The following is a 14,716-nucleotide window of genomic DNA, read 5'->3' on the forward strand; positions in this document are numbered from 1 at the left end:
TCTTATATAAGATTGTGATAGATTTACTATTTGAGGACAATTAATTGGTAAATCTTTTATAGGAATTCTGTATATATCATTATTTTTATTATCAACTACAATGTTTTAATAAGTATATCTTTCATTTTATCTTTTTTATTAAGAGATAAAATTTTGAAATAATATAATTAACTATCAAATAAGAATAATGGAGCTTAGTCATATATGTTTGAGTGCAATTATAAATTTATACATAAAATATTATGATTGCAATGATAATAATAAAGTGTTCTTACAAAAACTATTTTCACATTCCAAAAATATAAAAAATGCTCATGTGTCGCTCTATGTATACGCATATAAATATGAGTATTTAAGAGACTTAGTAGATGTTAATAATATACACACGACTCTAACGAGAATTATGATTAAAACAAACTATAAATATTTATGTGATTTCATAGAGTTTTATATCGATTATATTGATTTTAACTTATTGTCAATTTTCGATATAAGCAAATGTATTTTAAGAAAGTATTCAAGTAAATTTGATATGACTTTACTATCTAGAATAAAAAAACTACCTGAAAGTATTATAATTGACGAAATAGATAGAGTAAGTATTAAAGATGTGTGTAAATTTCAAAATCTGTCAGAAAATTTTATACGACGGTTTTACGATATAGTTGAATGGAATTATATATCTAAATATCAAGTTTTATCAGAAGATTTTATAGAAAGTTTTAAAGATAAAGTTAATTGGAAATATATATCAAAATATCAAAATTTATCAGAAAACTTTATAAAAAAATTTAAAAGAAAAGTTAATTGGAATTATATATCTTCGTCTAATAATAGTTTAAGTCACAATTTTATATACGAATTTAGACATAAAATAAACTGGAAAAACCTGTCAAAATGTTATAAAAATATTGATAAATCGTTCCTATTAAGATTTAATAAATATATATATTTTGACTACTTACATTTTAATTTAGATTGTCATATATATAATAATTTTACTAGTCAATTAGATTATACAGTGCCATATGAGAATATTATAAAAAGTATTGACTATCTAGATATAGATATGCTTATCAAAAGAAATAACATAACTAAAGAAATTTTAAACGACAATTCTGTGCGTAAGTATCATCACACTATATTTAAGTTATTGTTCCTAAATAAGAAATTAGAATTATGTGATATAGAAAACAGTGATTATGCTATAGATTATATGTTCCTCAGTAGAGAATACTCTTTAAGCGAAGACTTTATAGAAAATAATATTGATAAGTTGTATATTTACGAAATTATACGTAATCAAAAACTTTCTGTTAATTTTTTAAGGAAACATTCCAATGTATTTATACTTAATGATATTTTACAATATCATAAAATGCCTGAAGACTTTATTGTAGATAATATAGATTATGTAGACTGGAGAATAGTATTAAAATACCAAAACATATCAAACTCGTTCATATATAATTTTAAGGACATAATTCCTTGGAAGTATGTTTCGTTATACTATAGAATAGATAAAGATTTTATATATAGGTATAGATACTATATAAATTTTGTTGTGCCCTTGGTAATAGGGCACGGTTCGGGATCTGCCAAGGAGTTAGGCCGGGAATCCGGGAATAATCCTTTGACGTTTTTTTAATAAAAAACAGTCTTCCACATATTTATTGATCTCTTGATTCATTACAAATTCCCTTACTTCTATGTAATCTAGGTTCCGTCAGGAATCCTTGCCTTAGTGTAGTATCACGGAGCCCCAAGTTACTCTTATTCACTTTTAATGAATTGTTATAATTCGCGTTCTTCTAGATTTGTGGTCCCAACGGACATACGTCCGTTTCTTGTGACTGATAGTTTTAGACCCGCCGTCGTGATCTCGCGACGGCGATTTTATATATGTGAAACTGCACTTGATTGCAGTTTTAACGATCTAACTTGCTGACAAAATTCGATCGTTCGTCAGCATTGTCGCGTAAAAAGTGAATTAGGTTTTAATTTTCGCTGCGCGATTTATCCGGTGTCTCGCATGAGCCGGAAACTGAATATTAGATATCTTAATCTGATATGCAATAGATATTTTCTTATATTTTATTAATATATATATATTTTATTATTAATAATTGGTTGTGGTTCTTTGGACCCACAACATCCTCCCCCCGTTGAAAAAAGAAAACGAGGAGATACGAGTTTTCGTAACCTTGAGGCTCCATTTATTTATTCTAAAATGGACTTCGTTCTTTCCATAGTTTTATTCCTAATATAATGGCAAGTATTATGGCAATTACAACAGCTATGCTACTTGTTGTCATAGGATAGACAAATGCTTGTTCTGCGAATGGATTTTTTAGATTGTCGTTAACATCTTTATTTATTTCCTCAAGTTTATTACTGAGGTCTATTAATTCTTTCGGATCTTGTATAATTTTTTTAAATTTTAGTCCTTGCAATGGACTTTTCTTATTTTGTGTATTCTGATCTTTGCTAAATGTTAAATTAAAATTTGGTAAATAAGTTTGTATATTCGCGATTTGCTCAACGTTTTTTGTTTTTATTGTCATATCTGTTGCAATTACCTTACAGTTTTCTTTTAACGTTATTTTTCCTGTTCGCTTAATTACTACAACAGTTTCTTTATTATTTTTACAATGTATATATATTTGTTGTTCCTTAAGTGTAGAGTACAACCATGTATTTGGTGTTTTTAATGCTATCCATAAAGTTTGATTACTCTTAATATAACGCTTATCGCAATTATCCGCATTTTTTGTTATATGTGAGTACGTTTGTATTTCGCAAAGAGAATTTGTGTTTACAATATAAATAGGACTATAAGGTTCGCATAAATATGTATTGTGTACATTGATACATTTATTTAAGTTTTCTTTTGTTATAGTCATGTATGTTGGTCCGTCTGTACTTATCGCGATTATATGTTGATTTACTTCAGTGAAAACGAAAATATTGTCATGGTCATGTATAGGTAAAGGAATTATTTTTATTATTTTGTATTTAGGAAATGTTATCAAAGGGAATTGTAGTATAGTATAAATATTTGTATTGTCATAGTATGCGCTTGTGGTAATTAATTTTTTGATGGTATTCCATTCTTCTATTTTGAGTCCAAAGGGAAATTGTGTTCCTTGAGGCAAATGAGGCGTCGCTTCTTTTAATTCAGAAATTATTTTTTCTATTGGTGTTATTTTTGGATTTAATATTCCGTTTTGTATTTGTGTCAGAAAATCCATAATATCTTGAATGTCTCTCTGCAGATCAGTTAGAATTGCATTTATTATTAGAAAGTGTTCTAATATATCTTCTCGTTTAATTTCATCTGAGATTCGATTGTAAATATTTTTTGTAGCGTTTTTTAATAATTCGTTATTATGTTCTAGTGTATCTTCTAGCTTATTTATGTGTGTAAGCGTTGTGTTTAATATTTTTATTTGCGTTTTTGCGGCGTGTTGTGTTATTTGTTCGTTATTTTTTATCAAGTGTAATTGTTCATTAATATTTTTCTCGTCATCTGCGTCCATGGTTCCAAATAGAGTTTTAGCGATACTACCTATCCCGTTTATTAATCCGCGTCGTTTGTCGGAAGGTTTTTTATAAATGGTATTTATTTGTTTTATCGATTCCGTCAATTGATTAATGTTCTTTTCGATTATTAACTTCATGTTTCGGCATGATTGTTTAGTGGATTTATTATTAATTCCATTACAAATTTCATCCGTATCTTGTATTTTTTCCTTAATACGTTTAAATCTTATATTTATTGCCGTAATATCTAATTTTATTACTAGTTTCCATTTTGTTTCGATGAGATTTAGTTCTCCTATTTGTTCATAATATAGCCCTGGTTCTTGTGAGAAGTACTCTATCTTGACTGGGGATATTGTTTCAGTTCTCACCTTGATTAGTTTATCCTCTAGTATAGCGTACCTGGAAGTTTTATGCTACGTGTTATGTTATATCAATAGTGTAGGGTGTTACGATAATTTTTTATATGTGCGTGTTCTGCATTTTGTCCTTTAAAAGGGTCTTGTGATTCTCGCGAGTGCTACTGTAAGTCAGTTCTTGTTAGATCGTGCTTAATAATGGATCCTTCTTTTGAAAATTTAATTATTATTGTGCGGCCTACGACCGGCCAGCGAGTGGTGATTGTGCGTGAGTTAACTACGGCGGAGCTATTGGAGGACGTAGTTCCTGCTTACGTTCAGGGTTCGGTGGAGCGATGTCATATTCGCTGCGAAAGAACGGCTCTTACCCTTGAACTCATCGAAGGGTTGCGTAGTGCGGTGTCGAGGCAGTTTCGATTTGGTGGGCATCGTCGTCGTCGTGTGGGGTATTTAGAGTGGCGACGTGCAATGTTGGCCATACTCGAGGCGACTTGCACCCTGAATCGGATTTTTTGGCTCCAGGAGGAGGCCAGCGAGAACGAGGATTATCCTGATTCTCCATAATGCGGTAAGTGTGATTTAGTTTTCGATAAAATGCTTAATGCGGTTTGCATGCACCAGCATTGTTTTTCGCCCCTTTTTTATGATGTAGTTAACGCTTGATTTTTTCTCAATTACTATGTAAGGTCCTGTCCATAACGCGTCAAGTTTTTTCGAGCGTCCTCGTCTTAGTGTTTCGTCGTATAATAATACCTTGTCGCCTGCTCTAAGTGTGCTTATATTAGCCTTTTTGTCGTAGCTTTCTTTTGACTTTGCTTTCTCCTCTTGCATGTTCGCTTTCGCTACCTGGTGTGCTGTACGCAATCTTTCTTTGAACTCGGATATGTAGTCACCATACGTATACGTTAATTTCGGAGGACATGTCAGGGCCGTAGGGAGCGTAACCTGGTGTCCGTACAACAGTTCAAATGGCGTATAACCTGTCGCTGTATGTGGTGTAGTATTGTATGTAAACATCGCGTAGGGCAGCCATTCGTCCCAATCGGTCTGATCTCCGTTTATGTAGTGTTGCAAGTACTCTGCTAGTGTCCTGTGCGATTTTTCGAGCGCGCCGTTACTTTCCGGGTGGTACGCGCTTGTACGAATCTTCTCAATTTTTAACAGTTTGCAAGTGCTCTTAAACACTTCGCTCATAAAATTCGTTCCCTGGTCGGTGAGAATTTTATCAGGCACTCCGTATTCCAAAATTATTTTTGTAACGAATGCCTTCGCTACTGTACCAGCTTCCTGATTTTCGATGGGCATTGCCTTGCTCAATTTCGTGAAATGATCTTGGAATGTTAGTACGTATTTGTTTCCGGTTAGAGTTACGGTTAACGGTCCTACTATATCTAATGCGCATTTTTCGAATGGCCTATCCGGAGTATCGGTAATAATCATTGGCGTTTTACTTCGCCGTTTTAATTTATTCTTTTGGCAATGCTCGCATTTGGCGATGTATTGTTTTACGTCTTTTGTTAACCCTTTCCAGTTGTGAGTTAAACGGATTCGATTTATGGTGCGTTGCACGCCTTGATGCCCGCCTATCGGTGCATCATGATACTCATATAATATTTGCTGTTTCTCTTCCTCCGTGTACCTTTTTATCTCTTTTTCGCTATCTCTTTCTTCTTCCTCTTCGTCACTCTCTTTCTCCTTGTCGATTATATGAATAGCGTGAGCGACGTTGCGACTTAGTGCGTCAGCATTTGTATTGTATTTTCCGGCTTTGTGTACGATTTCATAGTCGTACTCTTCCAATTTCAGTCTCCATCTAATTAGACGAGATCCTGGATCGGTCACGTTAAACAACCAAATTAGCGGTTTATGATCGGTGGCAATTTTAAATTTAGTCCCGTATAGGTACGGTCGAAAATGTTTGACCGCCCACACAATCGCGAGTAATTCTTTTTCCGTCGTGTTATAATTTTGTTCTGCACGAGAAAGAATTCTGCTAGCATAAGCTATTGGTCGGTCTTGTCCTATCATTCCTTGTGACAAGATACCTCCTATCGCGAAATCCGATGCGTCGGTAGTTAGTATAAATTCATCGTTGAAATTTGGGTACTGCAAGACGGGGGCGATAATTAGTTTCTCTTTTAGATTGTCAAAAGCTTTTTGCTGCTCTTGTGTCCACTCGAATTTTACTCCCTTTTTAACTAATTTTGTGAGTGGTTTGACTATTTTCGAAAAATTTTCGATAAACCGTCTATAATAGCCCGCCAGTCCTATGAATGATTGCACATCCTTGACTCGTTTTGGCGTAGGGAAATTCTTTACTGCCTGGATTTTTCCAGGGTCAGGCATAATTCCGTGTTCGGTAATTATGTGTCCTAAATATGCCACTTCTTTTCTAAGAAATTCACACTTGTCCAGCTGTAATTTTAGATTATTGTCGCGTATTTTTTGTAATACTTCTAATAGTCGCCGGTTGTGGTCTTCTAAACTAGCGCCGTATATCACGATGTCGTCTAAATAGACCAGACACCGTATTCCTTGTATGCCCGCCAGAATAGTATTCATTAATCTTTGAAACGTTGCCGGGGCATTCTTTAGCCCGAACGGCATCCGATTAAATTCATAATGCCCGTAGGGCGTTGAAAAAGCCGTTTTTTGCTTATCTCTGTCTGCCAGGGGTATTTGATGATAGCCCGATGCCAGATCTAACGTTGTAAAATATTTCGAATTCCCTAGTTGGTCCAAAATATCTGTTATATTTGGCAGTGGAAAAGAGTCTCCGACTGTTAGGTCGTTTAATTTTCGGAAATCGACCACGACTCTCATTTTAGGTTTTCCCGAAGCGTCTGTTTTCTTCGGTACCACCAAAAGTGGTGCGTTCCATTGGCTCGAGCTTGGACGTACGATATCGTTTCTTAACATTTCCTGTACCTGTCTATTTACTTCGGCCTTATGCTTCTCCGGTAATCTATACGGTCGCGTATTCGCGGGTGCCGTACCGGCTCGAGTTACGATCTCGTGTTGCAGTGCCTCGGTGCAGGTCAGGGGTTCTCCGTCCAAATGGAATACATCATCGAAATCTTCGCAGATTTTAAGTAGAGTTTTTCGCTCTTCGTTATTTAAGTGATCGAGACGAAGCGCCTCTTTAATTCGTTGCATGCGTGACAAGGGAATTTCCTTTGGTATATACGTCTGAGCTATTAATATCTCGGCATTTTCTTCTGCCTTTACTTCTTCAATTTCTACTACTGGAGCTTGCATTTCTATTTTAGTTTCGGTAGTATTTATTATGTTAATCGGGCAACTATTATTTTTTGGCTCGACTAGGCAATTTCCGATAAATATTCCTGGTCTAGTTTCCACTGCTTGGATTATTCCTGCTGTGTTTTCTTTAGTTATGGCTGTTATAATAGTTTCGCTTCTAGCTTTTAAAGTAAACTTTTTGCATGGGAAAAGCGTAAATAAATTTTTATCGATGCGTAGTTTTTTGGTAGTATAGTCCCAAGATGCTTGATATTTTTGTAGGAAGTCGGCTACGAGGATTCCGTCATATTCGATAGGAAAGTCGTCTTTTATCACGTTTAATTCATGTTTAACATTTCTTGTTTTTAACGGAATAGTTGCTTGCATTATGCCTATAGTATCCGCTTTGTGCCCTGTTGCGCCAATGATTGTTATCTTTTTATCGTATATTATGGTTTCATCTTTCAATTTATTCAATTTTATTAGACTCATGGTAGCTCCTGTGTCGATCAACATATTTATTTTATCGTCAATCACTTCATTCATGGGTAGTGAAATCAGATCGAGCTCAGTGTGTGCATGATTTATCTCATCAGCTGTTAGTACCTTATGCTCTCGTACTGTCTTAGCTGTTGCTTTAATTGTTTTCCTTTCTGCATCGTCGTCCTCAGTCTTGCGATGCTTATTAGTTTCATTTATGGTATTTCGCGTGTTTGATTCTTCATTTATTTTCTTATTTTTAGTATATTCCGGTTTTCCGTTTAATATCCAACATTCGGTACGGTTATATCCGGATTTCTTGCAATAATTACAATGTTTATCCAGCGTATTAAATCTTGATCCGCTCGGTTTAGGCAAAGTGAATTGATTACCGTAGCGGCTCGTTCGGCAATCGCGACCGTAATGTCCTTGCTTGCCGCATTTATGGCATTGAATTGCCTTAGGATTATTAAAACTTTTATTCGCGTTGTACGCGGAATCACGTGGTCTCTTTAATTTTTCCTCTGCTTTGGCCCCTTCGATGGCTTCTTGCAGGGTTGCATATCGTTGCGCGCGTATTATCATTCGTATATCCTCGCGCAGTCCATACACAAAGTTTTGTAGCGCTTGCTGTTTAACTGTATCTAATATAGTGCGTTTATCTTGCGGTGTCTTTCCTGGACTATCTGTTAGAGATTCGTATAGCTGCATCGCTAAATGGTCTGCTCGTGCCCCATATTCTACTGCACTTTCTCCGGGTCGTTGTTTCAAATGATTAAATTCAATTTGAATCGATGCAGGATTTTTCTTAGGGTAGTAAAAGCTTTCCAGTTCGTTTTTTAACTGTTCAAACGATCTGATATCTTTGATCTCAAAATTTATTAATGCTCTGCCTTGCAATTTAGTCGACATTATGACGTCGAGTAGCTCGTCTGCGAACTCGGGCTTTACATACTTCATTGCACATGTACAAGCGCTTAGAAATGATTTTAAGTTCGTTCGTGACGTACCGTCAAAAATAGGTATTAAATTTATCGCGTTTTTTGATGTCATGTAGCATTGTGCGTCAGTGGATTGTCTGTTTCGTATGTCTTCAGTAGTTCGACCGTATGAAATGTCGGTTTCGCGTTTTTGTCGCGGATTTCGTTCGTGATGATGCGCATGAAGATACTCAAATAATGTCGCGATCTGTTCGCGCATTTCGTGCATTGTTTCTTCTAGTGCTGAAATCTGATTTTTATTTTTTGGGCGTGTTCCCGTTCGAAGTCCGCTGGCTTCGTTTTCTCTTGTATTTTGCTCCATTAACGCGGATATTTCGTTTTCTATTTCGATATCTGCCTCACTCTTCCTTCTTTGAGACATTTTTTCGTTTCTTCTTTCACGGATTTCGTCCGGATCAAATATGCTACTATCATATGATGTTAGCTCAAACTCGCTGTAATCTGACACGCGGCTTGGTGTTTTACTAATGTTAGGTCTAGTCTTTTTAGTTTTTACTTCTATCACGGTATCGTTAAGAGCGGGAATTAAACTCGAATCGATATCTTCGAAAGTGTAATCTCGTTTAGTTTCTATGTTTGCATCCAATTCGTCGTCGGTATTACCGTCCGAGTTTGTGTATTGTAATGTACGGCGTACGTTATCGCTTATGTCGCGAGTCGCGTCTTCGATAACGCGTATCGGGTTTAACGCTGTGCGGATTGCGTGTCGCGCTTGGTTGCTAAATAGCCACGACCTATTTCGTATGGGACCGGGGTCGCTTTCGCTTTTGTACATTCACGCGTTTTTATATTTTATATAATGGTTCGGACTTACAGTAGTAGTAGTATGATCGCTCGCATGTTGCCTCGTCCTTAGCTGCGGTTCGCTGTCCGGCTGTAGATCGTAGGCTGTAGGTGTAGGTCGCTCGGCTGCTTTCTGCGGCTGGCTCCTATTTCGCTGACTCCGCTCGGCACTGCTTGGCTCTGGATAGTCTGCTGCTGCGCTGCTACTCTGCTTACCGTTGCGTTGGTCGGGGTCTTCTCGTTTCAATAATCTCCGTATTGAAACTTGTCCGCCGACTATTTTGCACTTAATTTTCGGCTGCTTACTGCTGCGTTGGTCGGGGTCTTCTCGTTTCAATAATCTCCGTATTGAAACTTGTCCGCCGACTAATTTTCACTCACTTAAAATTTTTTCTTTTTGTTTCAGGCTCTGGACTTTCCGGGTTCCTGGTCCCGAAGGAGAGGCAGATCCCACCGCTGCCACCAGAATTTTGTTGTGCCCTTGGTGATAGGGCACGGGTTCGGGATCTGCCGAGGAGTTAGGCCGGGAATCCGCGAATAATCCTTTTTAGTTTTTTCGTAATAAAACAATCTTCCACATATTTATTGATCTCTTGATTCATTACAAATTCCCTTACTTCTATGTAATCTAGGTTCCGTCAGGAATCCTTGCCTTAGTGTAGTATCACGGAGCCCCAAGTTATTCTTATTCGTTTTTAGCGAATTGTTATAATTCGCGTTCTTCTAGATTTGTGGTCCCAACGGACATACGTCCGTTTCTTGTGACTGATAGTTTTAGACCCGCCGTCGTGATCTCGCGACGGCGATTTTATATACGTGAAACTGCACTTGATTGCAGTTTTAACGATCTAACTTGCTGACGAAATTCGATCGTTCGTCAGCATTGTCGCGTAAAAAGTGAATTAGGTTTTAATTTTCGCTGCGCGATTTATCCGGTGTCTCGCATGAGCCGGAAACTGAATATTAGATATCTTAATCTGATATGCAATAGATATTTTCTTATATTTTATTAATATATATATATTTTATTATTAATAATTGGTTGTGGTTCTTTGGACCCACAACAAGTAGTATTTTATAAATTTTATTATGTAATTCTATCATTTCCTTTTTTATATTGTACATACTATTTTTATATAAATAATATTCATTTTTGTACAAAAAGTAATTTTTTAAAAGTTTGAAATCCTTTCTATAAGGAAAGTAGAAGTTAATATCTTTAATTTTTTCTATATAATCAGAATATTCAGGAATATCTAAAGTTGTCATATTTACAAAATCTATCTCATTTTCGTTTGATGGAAGTTCTTCGTTAAAAACATAAATGGAGTATGATCCTCCTATTATATTAGAAATATTATTTGTTATTGTTTTCTCTTTACTCTTTAGGAATATAAAGTTAAAATACTTATTCTTGTCAGTGATTACACAGTCATTGTCTACTTTAATAAATTTTAGGCAATAGTTGTATACATTGAAAAAACTCTTGTCCTTAAGATTACTTGAAGATATTATTTTACTGGATAAGTTAATGATTTCTTTATACATCTTATATAATGTACGATTTTTTTTTTCTATCATTTGAACAAACTATTATTTCATCGATATCATCAGATTTATATAAAATAAGTAATTTACACTTCAATTGTTTAATATATTCAATATGTTCATTCAATCTTATCAAAAATTCATTATATATTTTGACCAGCAAAGTTTCTCTGATGAAAATTCTCTTCCTAGTTATTGTATCAATATATTTGTAAGATAATTCTATATCTAAAGGTTTTATATTTTCTGAGTGTACTATATTCACGATATCAAACTCTTCATCATCGAATGGTAATTCTAAACAATATTTATAAAAACTATAATTTCCATATTTTATAGTATTTATTTTTATTCCGTAAATTGACATTTTCTTTATACCATCATTATCTACTATTTCATCATAATGGTCGAGAATTTCACAATCTGATATTTTGTCAAAAAATCTTTTCCTCTTATCCTCTTCTATTTCGTTATTTATATTTTTAATATATGAATACTTCTTTACATTCAGATAATTTTCAAAGTTACAGTTATTAAAATACTTGGTGTTAAATAAATTCTTTCTATTGTTGTATTCATTGGTAAAATAATATTTATCTATTACATCAGTTATTAGTTTATCTTTATCATAAAACTTTTCATACTTCTTCTTATAATCAATATGTTTCGTTCCTCCTTTACAATCACTTTCATCACTGCACTCTCCAAATCTGACTCTGATAAAATTTTCTATTAGTTTCAGTCTTTCATCTATTCTTTTATGATGATCTGAAGTCTCTTCTATAAATTTTTCTAGAGATTTGTTAGTTTTACAACATTCTTCAATATTTTTTTCCAATATTTTTATTTTTTTACTATTATCTTTGTCTTTATCAATTATCCGTTGTATTTTCTTCGCACCTGTATTTATATCCTTTAATAAATTAAAATTTTTCTCACTAACGTTTGAAATGTTATTTTTCATAATAGATAACTCGTTTTCAGATTTATTTACTCTGTCTTTTAACTCTTCTATAATTTTGTATATTTTATCAAAATAAGAATTATTTCTTGTATTTATTTCACTTACAATATCAATGATGTATTGTTCCAATCTTGGTTTCTCACTATCATATTTACTTTCTAATTCATTTAACTTTTTCTCTATGTTTGTAAATTGAATATCAACTTTATCTGATAATTTTTTTTCATCTTCATTAATCTTTTTAATATGATCAGATATATGTTTTATATCTTCTATCGAACTAATTGATGATAAGAAACTATTGTATTTTGACTTTTCTGATTCGAAATATATTTTGATGTCATTCTTGAGTTTCTTTATTTCTTCTGGATATAAATCATATTTGGTAATCATTTCCTTTAGTTTTTCATTTGTTTCATATAAATCTACAAGCATATTATCTTTATATATCGAAGAGTACTCGTAATTTTTATCCTTCAAGTTCGATATTATACTGTTATCAATTAATTTCTCATATTTTTTTATATCTTTTTCAATATTATCTATATGGTTGGAATTTTCATTCAAACTAAAATCGATTTTTAAAATATAATAATATCGTAAATTAAAGTTATCAAAATTATCTAATATAAAACTGTTATATACTGACTTAAATGAATTGTTTATTGTCATATTATTCTTTCTGCAATAATCACCGAGTACAAAGAAATAACTAATAGTACTTATCGTTTCAAAATAATAGATTTTTTTCTTGTATTTTAACAATTTATTCATAATATTGGTATTGTCTATATTCCTTATACTATTTAATATTACATTACTTGAAATAATAGGCTTTTGCAATTCTTTCGTAAAATCATCCAGTGTTATTTCGTTATTAATATATTTTTTAATATACTTAAAATGTTTTTTAAAATAAACATCTTCTAAAAAATTAGATATGTCTTCTAATTTTTTATCAATACCTTTTTTCCTTATTTCTGTTATGAAATTATAATATTCATTTTCCAGTTTTGATATATCTTGCATTTCTTTTTTTGTAAATATATCTTGTATAATATTATTTATTTTTTTATAAAACTCTAAGTATTGTATATATATTTCTTTATATATACTATTATCTTCTTCATCTAAAGCATTTAAAATTAAATGTTTTACATTATTAATAGAAATAATATTTTTAAGGTTATAAGTATCTAATTCACTTTTTTTTTTAATAATATTATTTAAATTAGGAAAACTGATATTAAAAATTCCCGGAAAATAAAACAAACTCATTTAAGATGAATAAAAATATATTCAGAACAGACTTTACTACAAACGAAATAAAAGAAGCTGTGTTTAGTTATATTAATATTAAAAAAAAAAGTGAATTTGATGAAGTATATAATTCTCAGTTAAATTTTAACTACAATAAAGATATATGCTGGTACTGTAACAGGAAAATAAAGAAATATATTTGGGATAGAAAAAGGTATGGATTTTTCTGCTCTATAATGTGCAGTGAAGTGTTTTTTGGAAATATATGGACTATGTTTAATTATGTAGATAAAGTAGATATAAATTTGGTTCCCATAAATATTATAGAAAATAAAGATGATATCTTCAGACTTATAGATGACACAAAAGATTTTTCTAAATTCAAAGGATATTTCTATGAAAATAATAATAATTATTATTTTCACTTAAAAGCATTTAAAGATTTTAATATTTTATATGATAAATTAATTAAAATAGTATTGATATATAATAATAAAAGGTGTTTATCATGCAATAGTGAAATAGAAAACAATCATAATATTCTAAAATGTGATAATCTATTTATAAGTTTTTGTTCGGTGATTTGTAAAGGCTCGTATTTAAAATTGTTAGAACGATATATATATATAGATGAACAAATTAATATTTACATACCACCAATAATATTTTTTGAAGACAGCAGTGAAATTATCAACATAATAAAAAATGTTTCTGACACGTATATATATGGAGGGTTGGATTGTATAACGTCAGATAATAAAATAAAAATAACAATATTGACAAAAAGGTAAAAATTACTGATAGTCTGTGCTATTTTCAATTTTATATAAAGAGTTGGTTATCATTTTTGGTTTATAATTGGTATATTTTATTTTGTCTACCTCAATTACGTTATTAAAATAATTATTAGTTATAGTATAAATAAACATATTCCACAAATCTTCTTTTTCGTCTTTTACAGTTGGCTTTAAAGTATTATTCAACCCATAAAGCTTAAACATATTACTTATAATATTAGGTTATAGCTTATCGAATCAAGCTTATTTTTTGAATATAGGAAATTAATAAAAGACAAAAATAATATCTCTATATTGTTTTTCATATCAGTTGGTATGTATATTTTCTTCTCGTTATTTTCTAACTTATTTAAAATATTATATACCATCTTGTAATCTTTTAACTTGTTGGAATTTTTCTTTAATATACTACATATCAATGATTGATTTATAAATTTTTTTTCTATATTGTTTTCTTCTATAGAATCATATATTATCTCCATAATATCTTCAATATTATATTGTTTTGAAATATCTTTCATAACATTGTTAAAATGGATTTTTTTATTGTTGAAAGTTTTACTTTTGCTAGATTTTTTAGTTGTACTTGAAAACAGAACATTACATTCTTTACAGAGATAACCATTGTGGCGGCTCACCGCCACACAGCTGTACTGAAGCGGCATAATACGCCGCGGCGCCGCTACGCGCCGCAGGCCTTCTACCAGTTATAAGCTTGCGGACCCACCGCCAGGTTGCGCA

At 32.3% G+C, this 14,716-nt stretch overlaps 1 long non-coding RNA gene across 1 annotated transcript; it reads left to right on the forward strand.

Annotated features, from left to right (window-relative positions):
* Positions 1-489: 489 nt before the first annotated feature.
* On the forward strand, positions 490-14,599 carry LOC136997802 (uncharacterized). The gene is made up of 2 exons (XR_010888446.1): positions 490-4,470; positions 9,813-14,599. It is a non-coding gene; the product is annotated as an uncharacterized lncRNA (long non-coding RNA).
* The last annotated feature ends 117 nt before the right edge of the window (positions 14,600-14,716 follow it).

The sequence above is a fragment of the Linepithema humile genome, chromosome 1 (genome assembly GCF_040581485.1).
Source record: "Linepithema humile isolate Giens D197 chromosome 1, Lhum_UNIL_v1.0, whole genome shotgun sequence".
NCBI classification, from domain to species: Eukaryota; Metazoa; Arthropoda; class Insecta; order Hymenoptera; family Formicidae; genus Linepithema; species Linepithema humile.